We start from the raw sequence: 6,245 nt of genomic DNA on the forward strand, positions 1-6,245 counted from the left end.
TGGGCCCCTTAGTCCAGCCTCTGCTCTACTTGTGCTGGTGCTACAAGCTCTTCAACTCTATGCTTAGGTTCTCAGAGGTGCCCCACTCTACCAGGACCATCCTTCCCCAAAGTGCCCAGTGTTCTCCCTCGGTGGGCAAGGAAGCCCACCAGGCTGTCTCTTGCAAGGCTCCTGGTTCTGTTGCCTCTGCTGTCACCATGTCTCTGCCGCTGCTCCTTCTCATCACTCACCATCTCTGATGTTACAGGTCACCTCTGTCCCCAGCTCAGGGCAGCCCACCTGCAGCAAGACACCTGGAGAATGAACCCTGAGCAATGGCTGGCTAGAAGCAGAGCCAACAATAATAATTGTGCTGTGCTGACGTAGAATATCAATTGCACCATGGCCCAGCAGGAGAACGGATCTTTCCAAACCTTTGAAGAAACAAGTTGTGGTAGTTACATAATCTGTTGTCAATTTGAGAGGATTAAAAGTGAAGGGGTGGAGTTTAGCCTGTCAATCAGATAGAAGCTTGATGACCTCATTTGGAGGTGCTAAGGAGATAAATAGCTTACTGGAGGCAGGACGCGGGCTCACTCCCCATGAGACATTTCTGACGAGAAGCCACATGAAGCTACTCTGATGCCAGCCAGGGCCCTGGGAGCTGGAGGAACCATGAGATGCTTACAGCACCACTGGATCCTCAAGACTTCCCACCCACTGGCTTGTGATCTTCCTGAATTCGGCGTCATTGCATGTGTTTGCGTGAGTCTAAAGAGGAATTTATAGATTAGTATCGGACATATGGGCTAATATCAGACTTATGGACTTGATCTGGACTGGGCTGGGATGTTTTCTCAATATTCCACTGCTCTTCTTTATAAAGCTATTTCCTATACACATATGAGTGTCTATGAATTTATTTCTCTAGTCAACCCAGAATAACACACCAGTCTTAGAAGACATACAACCAGGGCGCCTCTGAGAAGTGAGGCTGGAGAGACTTGGGCTCACTCACTTTAGACACACTTCGTCAGGAAGGACCGAATGCTGGGAAGGGAGGTCACATTTGGTGATGTGGAACATCACCAAGAACAAGGGAGCCCCTTGGTGACCCGGATTTCGACAGCAGCCACAATAACAGGCTCAAACTGCCAGTGGCGTCGTGAAGATGGGAGAGAGATGAGGCTGTGGGCTCTGTAAAGATAGATAGTTTGGAAAGCCTATGCAGGGTTGCTGTGACTTGGACTCGACTAAATGGCAGTGGGTTTGATTTGGGGTAATGCCACCTTTAAGAACCCTGGTGGCACTTATCTGCTAATTATAAGGTCGGTGGTTCGACCCCACCAGCCGCTCTGTAGGAGAACGATACGGCAGTCTGCTTCCATGAAGACTTGCTGTATTGTTGTTACATGCCACTGAACTGGTTCCGACCCATAGCGACCTTATGCACCACAGAACAAAACACTGCCTCTCCTCCGCCAGCCTCACAATTATTCCTATGCCTGAGCCCATTGTTATAGCCACTGTGTCCATCCATCTCACCAAGGGTCTACTTCTCTTTCACTGTCCCTCCACTTTACCAGCCATGATGCCCTTCTCTAGTGGCTGGTCTCTCCGGACATGTCCAAAGTAGGACAGACAAATTCTTGCCATCTTTGCCTCCACGGAGCACGCTGGTCATACTTCTTTCAAGACAGATTTGTTTGTTCTTTTAGCAGTCCTTGGAACTTTTAATAGTCTTTCTTCTCCAGCATCACGATTCAAATGCATCGACATTTCCTTGGTCTTCCTTATTCAGTGTCCAACTGTCACATGCATATGAGGCAACCGAAAATACCAGGGCTTGGGTCAGGCGTCAATTAGCCCTAAGTGTAATGTGTTTGCTTTTCACTACTCTAAACTGGTCTTGTGCAGCACATTTACCCTATGAGACTCCTCTTTTGATCCCTTGGCCTCTGCTTCCATGAGCATTGGTTATGGATCCAAGCAAGACAAAATCCTTGACAACCTTAATCTTTTCTCCATTTTGCATGATGCTACCCGTTGGTCTAGTTGGGAAGATTTTGATCTTGTTTGCATTGAATCATCATCTATACTGAAGGTTGTGATCCTTGATCTTCATCAGCAAGTGCTTCAAGTCCTCCTCCCTGTCAGCGAGCAAGGTGGGGTCCTCTGCACACCTCAGGCTGTTCATAAACCTTCCTCCCATCCTGATGCCATACTCGTCTTCATATAATCTAACTTCTCTGATGATTTGTTCAGCACACAGATTGAACAAGTATGATGAGAAGACGCAAGCCTGATGCACACTTTTCCTGAATGTAAGCCATGTAGCAGTCCCTTGTTCCATTCTCACAACCGCCTCTTGATCCATGTTCGAGCGTAGCAGGGGCACAGTGGAATTCTGGTCTTCTCAAGGGTATCCATAGTGTTAGTCCGGGTTGACTAGAGAAACAAAGTCCAGAGATATTCATATATGTGTAAAAGAGAGTCTGATATCAACAAGCAACTGCATATTGAGAAAACATCCCAGCCCAGTCCAGATCAGGTCCATAAGTCTGATATTAGCCCATACGTCTGATACTAGTCCATACATTTCTCTTCGGACTCACATGGCACATGCAATGATGCCGAATGCAGGAAGATCACAGGCCAGTGGGTGAAAAGTCTTGTGGATCCAGTGGTGTTGTAAGCATCTCAGCGCTGGCGCGGGCCTCCACATAGCTCCTCCAGCTCTTTGATTGTGTCTCCTCAACAGGAAGCAGAGAGAGTGGGGCATCCAGGGAGGAAGAGAGGAAGTTCCCAGAATCCTCATGAGAAGGCCATGCCCACAAGGAGGCATCCCCAGGCTGTGACCTGATTGACAGGCTAGACTCCACCCCTATACTTACTTAGCAAGTTGACATGAAATTATATAACTACCACACATAGCTTGTTATGATCCACCCAGTCAAATGCCGTAGCATAGTCAATAAAACACAAGTCAACACCTTTCTGGTATTCTCTGCTTTCAGCCAAGATCCACTGGACAGCAGCAACGAGATCCCTTGTTCCACATCCTCTTCTGAAGCTGGCCCGAACAGCTCCCTGTGAATGTACTGCTGCAACCAAGAAACCCTAGGGCAGCGGATTTGATCTCAACTTTTTAAAACGACAACCTTTGCGCCTCAGTTTCCATATCCACTTTAGGAAGAGGAGCTGACATAGAGGGGCACCACCAACACCAACTTTTGTTTGGAACTGGCTTGTGTGCCTCAAAAGCATCTAAATACATTCCACATTCCCTTTTCGACCCTGGGTGGCCTCTCAGGCCAGTGTGCAGACCCAATGGGTGAGGCGTCTAGAGGGTTTCTTCTCTCATTCTCTTTTTAAAAACTGTCCACTTTATTCATTTGAAAAAAAATGTATTTCCCTCTTTCATTTGTGGAGTCTAACACATACTCTATGGAGTAGCACAGGCCATCCCACCAAACGGACTGTATTCCAGTAGATCGATCCCCCCGGGAGCAAACATCTGTAAGGCCCCCGGAAGTGTGTCTGGCTGTGGTCCATGCCCCATTGGGGAGTACGTGATGGGGTCTTGTTATGAAGTAGCCTCCAGAAGCTGTGCCTCTTTGGGGCACAAGACCAAAGGCCCCTTGAGGCTAGAGACTGTTCTAAAGGAGGAGAGAGTCTCTCGGTCCTCGCCTCCCTGTCCTGGGCTGGAAAGCACCATCCATAGTTGCTGATGAGGAGACACTGATGGCTCACAGGTAGAATTCTCGTCTTCTATGGGGGAGACCCAGGTTCAATTTCCCAGCCACCCCGTGAGGATGCAGAGCCAGCTGCAGCAGAGCTTCCAGACTAAGATAGACTCGGAAGAGAGTCCTGATGACCCACTGGTGAAAAATCAGCCAAGAAAAACCCTAAGATTCACCGTGGTCCCATCCCATGGTGCTCCGGGCTGCTACACACCGGGGGTCCCCAGGAGTCAGGGCAGAGTGAGCGGCAGTGACTGACCACATGAAGCTAACAAATGGACCCAGAGCTCCACTAGGCCCAGGCACCTGTCCCCGGCCACCCTTGGCAGATTTTGGCATTCAATTCAACTCTCCGTGACTTGGACGTAGCCAGGCTTATTCCGCAAGTCCAGCTGGCGGAGCAGGTTATTACATAAGGGCCTTGCGTGTGACCCACGCTCCGTGATGGCTTCCGTGGAAGCTTGTTTCCATAGGGATGCCTGTGCCTCAGGAAGGAAGGACGTTAGTACTCATCCCACCAGACAGGTGACACAGTGCCCTTCAGGAAGCTAGGGCAGTCTCTGCTAACTCAGGGTCGGGAGGTCCACCACGGTGGCTTGATGTCATCTGCATCTCGGGACACGATCCACCGTTGGGGGGGAGGGGAAGCGGTGATCTGTAGTTGTGGGACTATCCCTCCATCCTCATCCCTTGGGAACTGGTGTCCCCGTGCCTGGCCAGCCTGACCTTCCTGCCTGAGTGAGCAGCATCTTCAGCATCCTCTCTGTGGGGTATGGGGGCCACATCCGACCTCTTCAGGCTCCCAAAGCTGGTTATCAAAAGGTCAGACAAGTCTCTACCCTCTGTCTCTTCCCCCCCTGCTCACTTTACTTCTTGGCTGGGTTAGATAACTCACCGCAGTGACCACACAGAGCTCACAGACAATGCTCATGATCACGGGGCTTAATAAGGAAGTTCACAGGTTATAGTTCCAGTGAGAAATGCCCAGGACACAGTGCTTCACTCAGGACAGGTCTCTCTTGGGCTCGTATCCTCTTAGCCTGGCCTCGGCCTAGCTCAGGCAAAGTTAGAAAGCTCGTTGAGGGCTGCCACTAAATCCTCAAAAGGTATACAACTCTGCTCTAAGCCTCAACGCAAAGGCTCTCAGCTCCAGCTCTGTGGGTCAGTGAACCCAGCTCCCCCAATTAAGTGCGCAGTGGCATCCACTCCATAAGCCAGCCTCCTGCCCAAGAGCCTTCGACTCTCCTTGCGCTGCGGTCTGGGAAGTCCACCGCTCTGTCTTATGCTCCCACTCAGGGTCCTGCTGCGGAGTCTCTGGGGCACAGCCATCTTCTGGGTCCAGGAGGTTCATTACGCAGGGGTTCTGGGCCCAAAGGAAGCACTCGCTCCTGGCTCGTCTCTCTTGCTGGTAGTGAACACCCTCCTTTCTGCTTCAGAGATGGTTCCTTTTATGCCCAGCTGCCTTGCCATCCTCATTAACCCGGCTCACAATCACAACCAAATCATCCAATCACTATCTTCCGCCACCTTCTTACGCAGCCCCAGCAGGAAAAGCAGAGCGCTCTGGAGGGAGGAACGGAGGTGAAGAGGAACCAGTTTGCCTAATTGGCTGCCTTGTAGTGGGTGAGCCGGAACATGCACGGAGCTGGCCCGCGCCTGCTAATGATCAGCCAGGCTAGGCCCCAGGACACACAGGTACCGTCTTGAGACAAATCAATAGAAGTACATTCTTGCTGGGGTGGTTGCCAGTGAGGTCACAGTCCCAGGCTCCCTCCAGGTAGGAAAATAAACACAGGGCCACCCGCCCCCACCATGGGAAGGGTTCCAGGAGGCCCCCTTGAGCGCAAAGGCCCTCTTTTTCCGTGGCCTGTGTAAGGGCATGAGGAAGGGCTTTGAAGGTAAGCTTCCTAGAGGAATATGAGGTGACTTGCCCCGGGACCCACTAGGAGGAGATGAGAGGGTGTATTCTTCTGGTGGGGGTGGACTGAGGCTCAGGCGTGGATTCTTGGACTGTGGTCCAGATGGATGGTGGAGGACTGAGTGATTAGTGACCAAGGACCCTCCTCCCTCCATGCTGCCCCCTCCTTCCCGGCCTCCTGCTTGCCTCTGATAGTCTTTTGATTCGGGTTGTGATCGTAGCCGCGGACCAAATCTCACTCCTGGTCTCGGAACACTCCTTTCTCCCAGTAGCCTGCTCTTGTTTCGATCTACGTTATTGTCTCCAGCCCTTCCACCCGCCCCACGGAGGCAGTGCCCTCTCCAACCTCAGTCATAGAAAAATGGTTAACAGAGTAATACACCAAGAAGGGTATCGGCCTAAGCAAGGGTTGTCATTTGAACCCAGCCACGAGGAGACGATTGACACACAGCTGCAGCAATGGGCTCAAGCATGGCGACAATGGTGAGGCTGACAGGACGGCGCTTCCTTCTGTGGTGCACATGGTCGCCATGGGTCAGAGCCTAGTAGCAACAAACAGCTCCGAGGGACACAGACTGCCATCTCTTCCTTCCGTGGAGCAGCTG

This window comes from Echinops telfairi, unplaced genomic scaffold, assembly GCF_000313985.2.
Source record: "Echinops telfairi isolate 266 unplaced genomic scaffold, ASM31398v2 ScPeMD7_2;HRSCAF=8, whole genome shotgun sequence".
In the NCBI taxonomy this organism is placed as follows: Eukaryota; Metazoa; Chordata; class Mammalia; order Afrosoricida; family Tenrecidae; genus Echinops; species Echinops telfairi.